Raw genomic sequence first — 12,623 nt, 5'->3', positions numbered from 1 at the left:
ACGCACCAGAACCAGTCATTATATGTACCGACTCGCTGTCGGCGGTAGCGGCGCTGAGAGAGGGTCCGTCGGCACAGCGCTCGGCCAGAGGCGCTGCCATATGGAAGCAGCTACCGGAGCTCACCGCCGGAGACCGAACGGTCACCCTCCAGTGGGTTCCATCCCACTGCGGGATCCCAGAGAACGAGTCCGCCGACGCCCTGGCAAACGAGGCTGCGACGCTGGCACAAGAAGACGTCATGCTCGATGTAGACACCATCTACCGAGCGGCAGTCCGCACCGCCAGAGACCGCGCCGCAAGGGACAGGCCGACATACCCGGACCCCGACCGCAAAGCCGCAACGGGGTGGTACAGAGAGCTTATGGGTGCAAGATGGCCACCACCTCTCACCAACATGGACAGGACGACAGCAGTAGACGTCCACCAGATCCGCACTGGGCGCTGGAGCGGCTCGGCGCAGTTTCTACATTCCATCGGACGAAACCCATCTGCGGACTGCCCACAGTGCAGGAACCTCGACTGCCCTGCAGCTCGTTGCCCGCTGTGCGGCGAGCAAGCCGACACACCTCGACACATTCTGCTGACCTGCCCGGGACTGATGGGGGTTCGCCTCAGAATCCCGGCGGTCGGCAACATACTGCCGACGGTGGAAGAGGTCAGGCGCGGCGACACGGTGGCGGCCCTGGTGGCCGCCTTCAGGGCCCTCCAGAGCTGAAGCTACACCGCGGCTCTGCCGCGGATGGAGGGAAAACCAACAACAACAACAGCCACACCGCCCAGCGTCAGCGCTGATTGTGATATCACTGGGCTGACGTCACTGGCGTCATTGTGACGTCATTAGTCCAACCGCTGACGCGCAGGCCTTCCAGCCGCTCACGCAAGTCACAACGGCTAGAAGGCTCAGTGGTAAGCAGGTGAAGTGTGATGAATAATCACCTTTAGTTCACACTGACACTCGAGCATGGATCATTTTGTATGGTACCGGCATATTACAAGCCTAGACATTGGAATATCATTCATTACTTGTGATGCAGCTTCGCACATGGGCGTCGTTATTGCGAGACTGCCAATATGCGGCTGCCATCACATGTCGCAAGGTGGTTACGTTTTTACCAGACTACCGGAAGTCAAAGCGTCTGGGCTATAACATCTGTGTGGCGGGGCGGCATTCCGATGTTGTGTTCGTCGTCCGGCCCTTCCGTGGTTGGGTTCCAGTACGCAGCTGCCGGCGGCGATCCAAGGCCGAGCCGGGACGGCCGGCGCGCGGAGGTCAGACCCAGTCATCGGGCTCGACCATGCGTAACGCTCGTACATCATCGACAGGAAATGGGCCCGATTTATCACGTGCTCGTGTAGGGGTGGGAGGGTTTGGAACGTGCAGGCGCCCGTAGTTGCAGGTAGTTTATCAACATAGCGGTCACGCCAGGAAAACCAAGTCAGCTCGACAAACTGACGCAGCCTATGAAGTTTACGTAACAGTGAGCCATCTTGACTGCCTGTTGTTATCTACATTACGTATCGACCACAGTGCCAGACGCCCAAAACAAAGGAAGTGGCCGGCTGTCCAACTGACGTGGGCGCCCATCGCCCTGTCCGGCCGCTCATGGCGAAACAATAGAGCCAGCACCACCATCGTCGGGACGGCCGGCGTGCCGGCAGGCCGTCCGTCAGGGCGCGTGCCGGTGCCGGGCGCGTCACGCGCTCCCCGCCGTGCCAGTGCCGCTCTAAATCGGACGCGGCCGGCCCCCGCCACCGATGACAGTGGAGCATTTATCTGCGACGGCGGCGGTTCAGAGCGGCGCCGCTGGCAGTGCTCCGGACTGTCCGTCAGGGCCGGACGGCGGGCAGCGGGGGGCGGCGCCGCGCCACACAGCACTGCCAAACGGCCAGCTCGAAATACCGGTCGCTGTCGGTGACGACAGTGCCGTGGGTGCGGCGCATGACTTGCGGTGCGGCCCGGCGGCGGGGGCGGCCAGGTACGGCCAGCTCCGGAGGCCGCCGCTCCGGGCCGACGCAGAGGCGGTCGCAGCGCGTCGTTCCGCGGAGTCGCGGCGCGCCCGGCGGTCCGTCAGACCGCGTCCGAGCCGCCCGTGCGGCCCGCCGCCGCTGCGGTGGGTGCGCAGATTTTACCGAGCCGGGTTCACCCCGCACCACCGAGCGTACACCGTCACACCGTCATCACGGCTCTATTACGGCTGGCGCGGGACGCCACCACCACCACCGCCTGGAGCCGCCATTATTTACGCCAAAGCCGGCGGCTTTCATTAGCTATTCCCGTCAGCCCACGGCCGGCCGTCGGGCCGCGCTGCCGGCGCCGTTTCTCCCTTTCTCCTTGAGCCGACCGGCCGACGGCGAGCGGCCACGTCGTACCGCGCATGCGCAGTAGGGTCCCCGCGGCACACCAGACGCCAGTCGTTTACCAGCAGTTGCGGAGGTCGGACGGGCGAACGATGCGGAGCGAAAAGTGATTGACTGGGGGCATACCAGGGCCGTATGGGACGTACGGAGATTTGGTAAGGTCTTCGGATCCGAGGGCTCTGCGTCGAAGAGTGTGGAACGGAAGTTTAAACAATGAGATATAGTTTGAAAGGTTCTAAAGAATCGTAATGTGGCGGCTATAACGACAGAGGAGCAAAAGGCAAACAGTCTGCCGAGTGCGGACTGCGGAGGCAAAACAGTCTGCATCAGGCAACTATTTGAAAAATGAAAAGGCAAGAGAAGTTAAATATCAAATTGCGCAAGGCCATCGTGAGTGACGAAGCAGCAGAGCAGTAGGAGTCAGAGTAGCTGGGGTGGGATGGGTGAACTTCTGGTGGAAAACCCCACTTAGGGTAAGACCAAGTTAGCGCTGCAACTGTGTTGCTTGTAATAAAACTAAACTGGCTCAAAAGAGAATGGTAACAAAGCCAGGAAAACGCCGGGTGTCTTTAAGGTTACAATTGCAATAAAACTGTGGTACAGAACGCACATGAGGTTCTAGGGAGGCGGCGTGGAAAGGAAGAAGTGTAGCTCAGCGTTTGCCAAAAAGCTTTGTCGAGACTGTTCACGGCATTGTTTGCCCGGTAGTCTGTAGACAGCCGTCGAATTTTTCATCAATGGAGAAACGGCCACGGAGCGAAGCTGTTTTAGTGCATATTGAATCTAGCTGGTATTGGTATACTTCGCAGCAGAAATCCATTCCGGTTTTAGAAGCTAAGAAGTCGCAGCACGGCTGACCGAACTCGAACCTGGCTGGCCTTCTGGGGATTACCAAAAGTTGTGCAACCATAGTTGGCCAGCGCGCTGCGCGGTACGCTGACGTCTATAACCCATCCCCCGTACCGCGGCGCCGGTCAGTACCGGGTCCCATTGATTGGCCGTCGGTCCCCTGGGCCGCGCGTGGGCCGGCGGGTCTGGTGGGACGGGCTCGGCCCGAGTCGGGTGCCGGCGGACGCCCGGCGACCGGCCCCGGCGGCCGATGGTATCACCCCTCCCCCCCCCTCCCTGCCCACAAAACCGGCCCCAGACTTGGCCGGCGGCCAATTCACCGGCGCTCCGGTATAAACACGCTCCCCGGCGGGCTGGGGGGGGGGGGGGGGGGATGGGGTGCGTGCGTACAGAACCAAGGGACCTTCGACTCTCCCCCGCCCGCACACACAAGGCCGACAAACACAGACAGTGAAAATACACACACACTTCGCCGATCGACCAGAGGCTATCGGACAGGCCAAAGGTGTAGTTCGGGCCCGTGCACCAGGAAAGTCAGACCGGCCGAACCAAAGCCGAGAACGTTTCCTGCCACTCCCCGTTCTTTTCCTCGCTATTTTTGCGCTTGCAAGGTTTCTGGACATCAATTTGACAGTACAGCTCGATGATGAAAATAAAGCACCAATTTTTCAGCCAGCAGAAATTCTGGTTCACCGCCTTTGGCATCATATATCATTTCTTTTCAATATCCACAGGCTCGCCGAGAATTTTATGGTGGTAATGATGTGGCATTTGACTCTGGGCCATTCGTCCGTAGATTTCCCCCTCCTCTGAAGTTCCTCGGAGCTTAACTGAAACCCGCAGTGGAACGAGAAAATGTTTGCAACATTTGGACATAAAGGGGGATACAGGTTACGCTATCGAAGCCAGGCTAGGAACAAGCATCGACAATTAACATCAACATCACAAACGAGAATAAACTGCCGGGGGTGAATGCAATCCTATTCGCAGCCAAATCTAAGCTATTAGAATTTACGGTCTGCATACCTCGCTCAGCTTAGAATAGCCATGCAAACTACCATCCAATATCATTCTTTCGTCGGACGCCCGTTGGTCCTCCCTAAACGACGGCGTTCCACCGCCCACTCCCACATGAATCATAATCCGCTCCCTATGAAAGTCCGCGTCCAGCAATAGCCATCGTTTTCCAAAACCGCCGCTTTCCATGCGACTGCCGTCATCCATCAGCGCCCCCCCCCCCCCCTGCCCCGCTCCGACCTACGCAGCAGCAGCGCTCCCCTCCCCTCCCCAGCCCCGCGGCCAGTCATGGCGGAGCGGCCAGTGCGCATGCGCGCGGCAAACCATCATGGCCGCCGTCGGTGAGTCACCATCGACCGTCCGCGGCGCCGGTGAACGCCCAGCGCCGGCCGCGCCAGGCCCCGCGAGCGAGGCGGCCCGCGGCCCCGGCCCGGCGCTATTACCACGGCCGCCAGGTATTCTCCACACACGAATATTATTTATGTGCCGTACCCAAATGTCGACGACGTGACCGCGCCCGCAGCGCACGCTGACGCCAGCTGATGGTGCTGATGGAATCGCCGACGCCCGGCGTACCCTCTCGTTCCGACCACGGCTGCACCCTAGGCCGGCTGCTCCGCTGAACACAGCAGCAGCTCCGGACGGCAGTGCTGTGCATCTGGTAATGTCCAGTTTCGGAGAACTCTGCGCAGCTAAGCAGCCTTGTCGAATGACAAAGCGGGCTGGCGTGGTAACAGCGTTTGTCAGCTTTGGACACCCTCCCAGATGGCGACATTCACTAACACAGCAGGAGTTGTGGCGCTGTGTCTGAGTAGAAGCATATGGCGGTTCCCAAGGTGCCACCTCCAAATATCAAATCATCGCGACTAAGCCTTACGAAACCACCGCGAACCACATCAGGCACGGGCTTGCTTAGGCACGGCGAAATCAACGACACTGCCGAATCCGTCCGCCCAGTTGCGCGGGATTTCACACGGCGTGCTAAGGCGAGGTCACGTCACCATACTTCGCCCCCAGCAGAGAGCTAATCGGGCAGAAAAACAGCACGTCCGCAGCCGAGCCGTCACATCCTGTTCTGTGACCAACGCACGGACGGACGGACGGACGTACGGACGGACGGACGGACGGACGGACGGACGGACGGACGGACGGATGGACGTATAGACGCATAGACGGATAGACGGATGGATGGATGGATAGACAGACGGACGGTCACCTACCAGCGGTATAGAAAGGAGGGGACCGGCCTGGGCTATGGAACAGTGCAGGACGGTACAGGATCTCATCAGACGCCAGTGCAGAACCTCATCAGACGCCGGTGCAGTGCCATCCAGCAGCAGACCCCTACCAGACTTCGCCCGGGGGCCTGGTGGCTGATAGAGCCGGGGAGCGGCACAGCCCGCCGGGGACTGGACTGGGGACGGAATGGACAAGGCTGGACGGACACCACTCAGAGACGGCAGCCAGCAGGCGTCAGGTTGGTCGCAGAGGCGCCAGATGTGTCGTGAAGGGGACGCCGGAGACCAGAAACCGATATTCCCATGGCGACAGATCGATCGCGGTGAAACCGTTCATCGGATGGTCCGCTTATAGCTCGCTTCTACGCATTGCCAAAGCGGCGCTGCCACCACTCGTAGTGGGTACTATTGACAAACCGCCTGCCGTGCCAGTCACATTGGCAGTACTATGCCTTTAATTACATTGTGGCGATGGTGAAACTGCACAGCAACTAAAAATGAAACTAAACAAAAATGTTTGTGTACTTTGTTGTAGCATTAATTACCCACGAACGCCCTCTGACATGAGGAACACATGTGAGCCCGATCCTGCGAAAACCTGTGCGCCCGTCGATATCGATCCTAGTTCAATGACTTGAGTAGCCACTAGCCTCGTCAGCAGCCTATGGCACTACGGAAGTGTTTTGGGCCTTTCAGTAGTGCTCAGAAGGCGGTACGACACCGAGCGGTTTCTCTGCGCCATGGCGCCGCGTGTTGCCATGCCGAACGGAGCGTGCTGACCGCAGAGCTGGGACCAGGGGTGGATTTTTATTTTAAGTTGGGGTTGCACGTGCAACCCCAACTTTGAATTGTGCAACCCCAACATCGGTTTGTGCAACCCCAACTTTACAACTGAAATGAATCGGCGGGCGACTCGAATGGTGCCGCTCCCATAACCCTGAGCCATCCCAAAACTCTATGCCACCCGTTGACTTGGCACCATCTTTCAAAAGAGCCCTACCCATCATGTGGGCAATAATCACCCCTCAACTATCTAGTGTAGTTGCCGCCTCCTCAGACCTCCAATATAGGTGCCGCTCCCTCGAATATAAGTGCCGCCCCTCGAATGTAGGTGCCGCCCCTTCGAATGTAGGTGCCGCCCCTCAAATGTAAGTGCCGCCCCCTCGAATGTAGGTGCCGCCCCCTCGAATGTAGGCACCGCCCATTAAATGTAGGCGCCATCCCCTCGAATGTAGGCGCCACCCCCTCGAATGTTGGTGCCGCCCCTCAAATGTACCTAAATGCCGCCCCTCGAATGTAGGTGCCGCCCCCTCGAATGTAAGTGCCGCCCCCTCGAATGTAGATGCCGGCCCTCCTCGAATGTAGGTGCCGCCCCCTCAAATGTTAGTGCCGCCCCCTCGAATGTAGGTGTCGGCCCTCCTCGAATGCAGGTGCTCAAATGTTAGTGCCGCCCCCTCGAATGTAGATGCCGGCCCTCCTCGAATGTTGGTGCCGCCCCCCAAATGTACCTAAATGCCGCCCCTCGAATGTAGGTGCCGCCCCCTCAAATGTTAGTGCCGCCCCCTCGAATGTAGATGCCGGCCCTCCTCGAATGTAGGTGCCGCCCCCTCAAATGTTAGTGCCGGCCCTCCTCGAATGTAGGTGCCGCCCCCTCAAATGTTAGTGCCGCCCCCTCAAATGTTAGTGCCGCCCCCTCGAATGTAGATGCCGGCCCTCCTCGAATGTAGGTGCCGCCCCCTCAAATGTTAGTGCCGCCCCTCGAATGTAGGTGCCGGCCCTCCTCGAATGCAGGTGCCGGCCCTCCTCGAATGCAGGTGCCGCCCCCTCAAATGTTAGTGCCGCCCCCTCGAATGTAGGTGCCGGCCCTCCTCGAATGTTGGTGCCGCCCCCCCAAATGTACCTAAATGCCGCCCCTCGAATGTAGGTGCCGCCCCCTCAAATGTTAGTGCCGCCCCCTCGAATGTAGATGCCGGCCCTCCTCGAATGTAGGTGCCGCCCCCTCAAATGTTAGTGCCGGCCCTCCTCGAATGTAGGTGCCGCCCCCTCAAATGTTAGTGCCGCCCCCTCAAATGTTAGTGCCGCCCCCTCGAATGTAGATGCCGGCCCTCCTCGAATGTAGGTGCCGCCCCCTCAAATGTTAGTGCCGCCCCTCGAATGTAGGTGCCGGCCCTCCTCGAATGCAGGTGCCGCCCCCTCAAATGTTAGTGCCGCCCCCTCGAATGTAGGTGCCGGCCCTCCTCGAATGCAGGTGCCGCCCCCTCGAATGAAGGTGCCGCGCCGCCCCCTCAAATGTTGGCCCCGGCCACTTATGCATAGGTGTCATCAGTCATCCCATAAAATGTAGGTGCCGTCCCTTCGAATGTAGATGGCACCCCCTAGGGTGTAGTTGCCGCCCGCTAAGGCCTAGTTGTAGTGCAGCCCCCTCAAATGTAGGTGCTACACCCAGACCCCTAAATGTAGGTGCCACCCCTTGAAATGAAGGTGCCTTTCCCTCACATGTAGATAGATGCCGCCCCCCATGCGTGGGTGCCGCCCCTCAAGTTAGGGTGCTGCCCATAAAATGTAGGTGCCGTCCCCTCTAAGTGTAGGCGCTGCCGCCTCAAGAGCGAATGCCATCGCCGCCCCCTCTAATGTAGGTACTACCCTCCTCTCAAGAGCTTGAGCTGTCACAAGGCCGTGTATAGAGCTGTCGGACATGCAAAATGACCAGTTAAAAAAATCGTGGATTTCGATTCCTGGTGCGCCGCTCACCGCTCAGTGGGGGGTGGGGGTGGTGCCCAGTGGAGGTCGCAGGGGGGGCATCAGGGCCATGGCCCCCCAAAGACAAATCAGGGGCCATCATATAATTTGCCCCTTAAACAACCGATGGGCCCCGATGGGCGTAGGGGCCCTGACTCTTACCCGATTGTTACGAGGCTCAAGAAACCAACGCCAGTATTATGTAACAGCCCCCATACCGGTCTTTGAGTATCCTAACTTCTGAGGGCGCTTCAGTGGCCTTCAAGGGCCAAATTGACCGATGAGGGCCCACATCGACCGATGAGGGCCCACATCGACCTCTCAGGGCCCTCCACTGGCCCTTGAGGGCCCTAAAGCGGCATCAGGAGTCCCCCAACCGGCCTTTGAGGGCCCCACACTGATCTCTTGATGGTCTCATTTGTCTCTGGGGTTCAGGACTGACCTTTGGGTGCCGGTCACTTAGAGCCCGCATCGACCTCTGAGGGCCTCAAACTGGCCTTTGAGGGCCCTGTACTGGTCTCGAGGGCTCTCAAACTGGTCTCTGGGGGTCCACGCCTCTAATGGTCTCATTTCTTTTTCTGGGGGCCCAAGACTGGCCTTTGGGTGTCCCCGAGGGCCCGTACTGACTTCTGAAGGCCCGATGCCGGTCTCTAAGGGTCCACATCGGCCTCTGAGGGCCCTATGCTGACCTCTGGGGTCCAACACCGACCCATGCTGGTCCCACACTGACCTCTGAGGGCTCCACGCTGGCCTGTAAGATACCACACCGGCATGTGAGGGCCCACGTCGGCCTCTGATGGTTCCAAACTGCCCTTTAAAGGCTCTGTACTGGTCTCTGAGGGCCTCACACTGCCGGTACGGACCCACGCTGGTCTTTTGAGGGTCCAAACTGGTCTCTGACGGCCCAAACTGGCCTCCTAGGGCCCAACACCGTGGCTTCGGATGGCCCAATTTCTGTCTGGCGGACAAAGACTAACCCTTGGGCACTTCTGAGGGCCGGTACTGGCTTCTGAAGGCCCGATGCCGGTCTCTTAGGACCAACATTGGCCTCTGAGGGCCCATCCTGGCTTTTGAGGACGCTCTGTTCGGTCTTTTAGGGCCCCATACTGACCTCTGAGGGCTCCACGTTGGCCTGTAGAAATCACACTGACCTCTGAGGACCCACGTCGGCCTCTGATGATTCCAAACTGACCTTTGAAGGCCCTGTACTGGTCTCAGAGCCCAGAGGGCCCTAAACTGGCTTCTAAGGGTCCCAAACTGGCCTCTGAGGGCCCCAAACCGGCCTCTAAATGTCTCACACCGGCTGCTGATAACCCCATTTCTGTCACTGACACCCAAGGCTGGCCCTTGTCCCTTGGGTGCCTCTGAGGGCCCTATGCCGGCCTCTGAGGACCCATGACGGTCTTTAGGGGCCCTGTGGTAGTGTGCTCCTCGATTGTCTCCCTGGAGCCGCCTCTGCGATGACTTGCCCGCCGGCGCATGGACCGACGGCTGGGGTCAGCAGGCGCGGTTGGAATGTGGACCAGTCTTGTTCGAGACACAATGCAAGCGGGAGCACTACTGTCGCTTATAACAGGCCCCTCACTGGACTCTGAGGGCCCCAGTCGGTCTATGGGGTCTCTACACCGCCACTGATGGCCCTATTATGGTCTCTGGGGTGCCAGGTTAGTCTGGTCCCTGAGGGCCCACGTCGGGCCTGGGGGCCCCATACAGGCCTTTGAGGGCCAATATTGGCCTTTGAGGGCCCTACACCGACCTCTGAGGGCCCCGAATCGGGCTCCTCTGAGGGACCACACTAGCATCTGATGAACCCACTCCGGTCGCTGGGGGCTCAAGATTGAACTTTGGGTGCCTCGCATTGGGCTCTGAGGGCCCACATTGACCTCCGAGAGCTCCACACTGGCCTGTAAGGGATCATATTGGGCTGGCCTCTGATGACCAACTGGTTTTGGAGGGCCAGTACTGGCCAGTGGCCACTCAGAGTCCCAAATCGGCTTTTGAGGGCCATAACCGGCATCTGATGGACCGAACCGGACCCTAGTGGCCCAAAACAGGCCTCAGAGGGCCCCGCACCAGACTCTGAGAGTCCCATCTTTAGTCTCTGGGGTCCAAGGAAGAACTTTTGGCGTTTCATACCGTCCTCCAATGTTCCCTGTCAGTCTCTGGTTGGTCCCCATGTCGGAATTTCGGAATTTGAGGGCCGTTATCTCGTCGCAGCGGGACGGCATTAAGGTCTATTACCATATCGGGGTCACATCGGTTTCTGAGGGCCCATGTCTGCTGCTAAGGGTCCCTGGTCTCTGATAGTTCCATTTAGGTCTTTGAGAGGCCAGGCCTGCCCATCATAGGCGCCTCATGCTATCTTCTTATTCTCTGCCGATCTCGGAGGGCCCCTGTCGATCTGTTTGGCCCGTGCAGGTTTTTAAGGGTCGCTGCTAGTCTCTGAGAGCCCCATGTCGTTAGTTGTGTCTATTTTGGGTCGCATTGGCACCACACATGTCTCTTAGGGCCCATACCAGTCAAGGGGTCCCACATTGACCTCTCAAGGACCAACGCTGGCCTCAAGGGCACACACCACCTCAGAGGTTCCGAACTGGCCTTTGACGACCCCGCACTGGCCTTTGATGACCCCGGGCCCGCACTGGCCTCTGATGGCTCAGGCAGGTCTCGTAAGACCCACGTTGGAGTTCAAAGACCCATACTGCTGTGCGAGGTCTCACTCGGTTTATCAGGGTCAATCTCAATACTGGCCTTAAATGATCTTACGCCGGGCTTATATAAGGGTCTCATACTGGTTTCAGAAGTTTTCCGCTACTTACGAAAAACTTCAGGGGGGGGGGGCGGATATTCGCCCCCCTCCGCGGTACGCGGGTTAAGCTAACACACCGCCCCCCAGCGAGGGTCTACAGGGGCCCCTTTGCCAATTCGTCCCCCCCCCCCCAAACGCCAAGATTACGACCGTACCTGGTGGCGCCCACTTCCGGACTATTGCGCCCCTCGGAACCGCTTTGGGCGCCCTTTCAGGGCTGTGCAACCCCAATAAAAAACAAAAAAATCCACCCCTGGCTGGGACACAGCGCCACCGGTTACCGTAACACAATTTTCCCAGCATTTCGGAGCGCAATCAGGAACGCCGCTCGTCGCCCCCGCCGACGATTTTAATTGATGCAGCGATGCCTGGAACCCGGTGCCGGGAATAAATACGACTCCTGAGTCGGAGCGGCCGGTAATTTGTCTCAGTAACGAGCCGTGACGTCAGACCGGTAACACAGCAGCGCCGTGGCGAATTCCGTGACGAGTAACTCGCCGATACAGTTTGGATTTCAATGGAAAAAGACGGATAAAGTAACGCCTTTCAAGTTCTATCACTTTGGTTGACAACTCTTCTTACTTGATCCATCAACGCTCGATTCAGATATTTCATCGCTCGATCCAGATATTTTCTAATGCCATTTTCCTGTGAATAGCAGCTGACGAACCGATTCAATGCACAACCAGCACAAGACGCGCTCACCACGCCCAGTGTACCGACTTCAATTCATCTACTTTTTCATATTGTGCAATCGGTTCATGAATACACCAATTTTCATTGTGATTATTCATCAGATATCATCAGACACCAGTCTACACTGGCGGATCCAAGCCCAAGAGGGGGAGGGGGTATTTGGGGCTTTAACTCGACGAATTAGAAATCAATAACTTAGCGAGATCTTTGTGACTGTCCGGTACCCCACACGCTTCGAGGGCAGATGCAGAGGGCAGAGAGCCATCCGAGGTCAATCTGAGGTCATTTCAGGGTAGCGTGGGCTACCGAAATCTCGAGTCGCTCTTAGCTTCCAACACAAACTTTGTTTGAGCTCGATCTCCAGCACCCTTCGATAAAATATGGACATTGTGTACCATGCCCTTGGTACCATGCTCCGTAACGACTGTGATGGATCACTATAGAATAGCGATTCTGTCCAAGTGCAATGGTGTTTTTCTAAAAGCTTCATCATTGTAGCGAGATACTCACAATTACAGTTAAAATGTAGCTAGAGTAGTAGCCACCGAATTCTGCACTGCCAGCGAATATGCTAATGGAAAGAATGGCGCCACATTCCACGTGACCCCACATCCTGAAACCACGTGCACGAATAAACAATGTTCGCAGGATTCGGCTGGAAGGAAGTCAAACAAACCATACAGGCTCAGTTGGGTTGAAGCGGACACATTTGCATTCGACAGACGACAGACTGAGGCACTGGTACGGCACAACGACATGAAATAGGCGATCCAGTATGGTGTATGAACGTTGAGGACCAAAAATCATGGATCCTCAGCATTGAATTTAAGGCAAATGATTCTTTTCAGAGTAAAATCGATCCTGAGAAAGAATAACATGATAGCTCATAGCAGCTGTTAGAATGGCGCGCCCTTTG

At 57.8% G+C, this 12,623-nt stretch overlaps 1 protein-coding gene across 2 annotated transcripts in view; it reads right to left on the bottom strand.

Annotated features, from left to right (window-relative positions):
* LOC122377563 (msx2-interacting protein-like) overlaps positions 1-12,623 on the bottom strand; it is a 119,378-nt gene that overhangs the window by 106,381 nt on the left and 374 nt on the right. The window lies entirely within an intron of this gene.

Source organism: Amphibalanus amphitrite, unplaced genomic scaffold, assembly GCF_019059575.1.
Source record: "Amphibalanus amphitrite isolate SeventyFive unplaced genomic scaffold, NRLGWU_Aamphi_draft 000047F_arrow, whole genome shotgun sequence".
In the NCBI taxonomy this organism is placed as follows: domain Eukaryota; kingdom Metazoa; phylum Arthropoda; class Thecostraca; order Balanomorpha; family Balanidae; genus Amphibalanus; species Amphibalanus amphitrite.
This window is presented reverse-complemented; position numbering and strand designations above follow the sequence as displayed.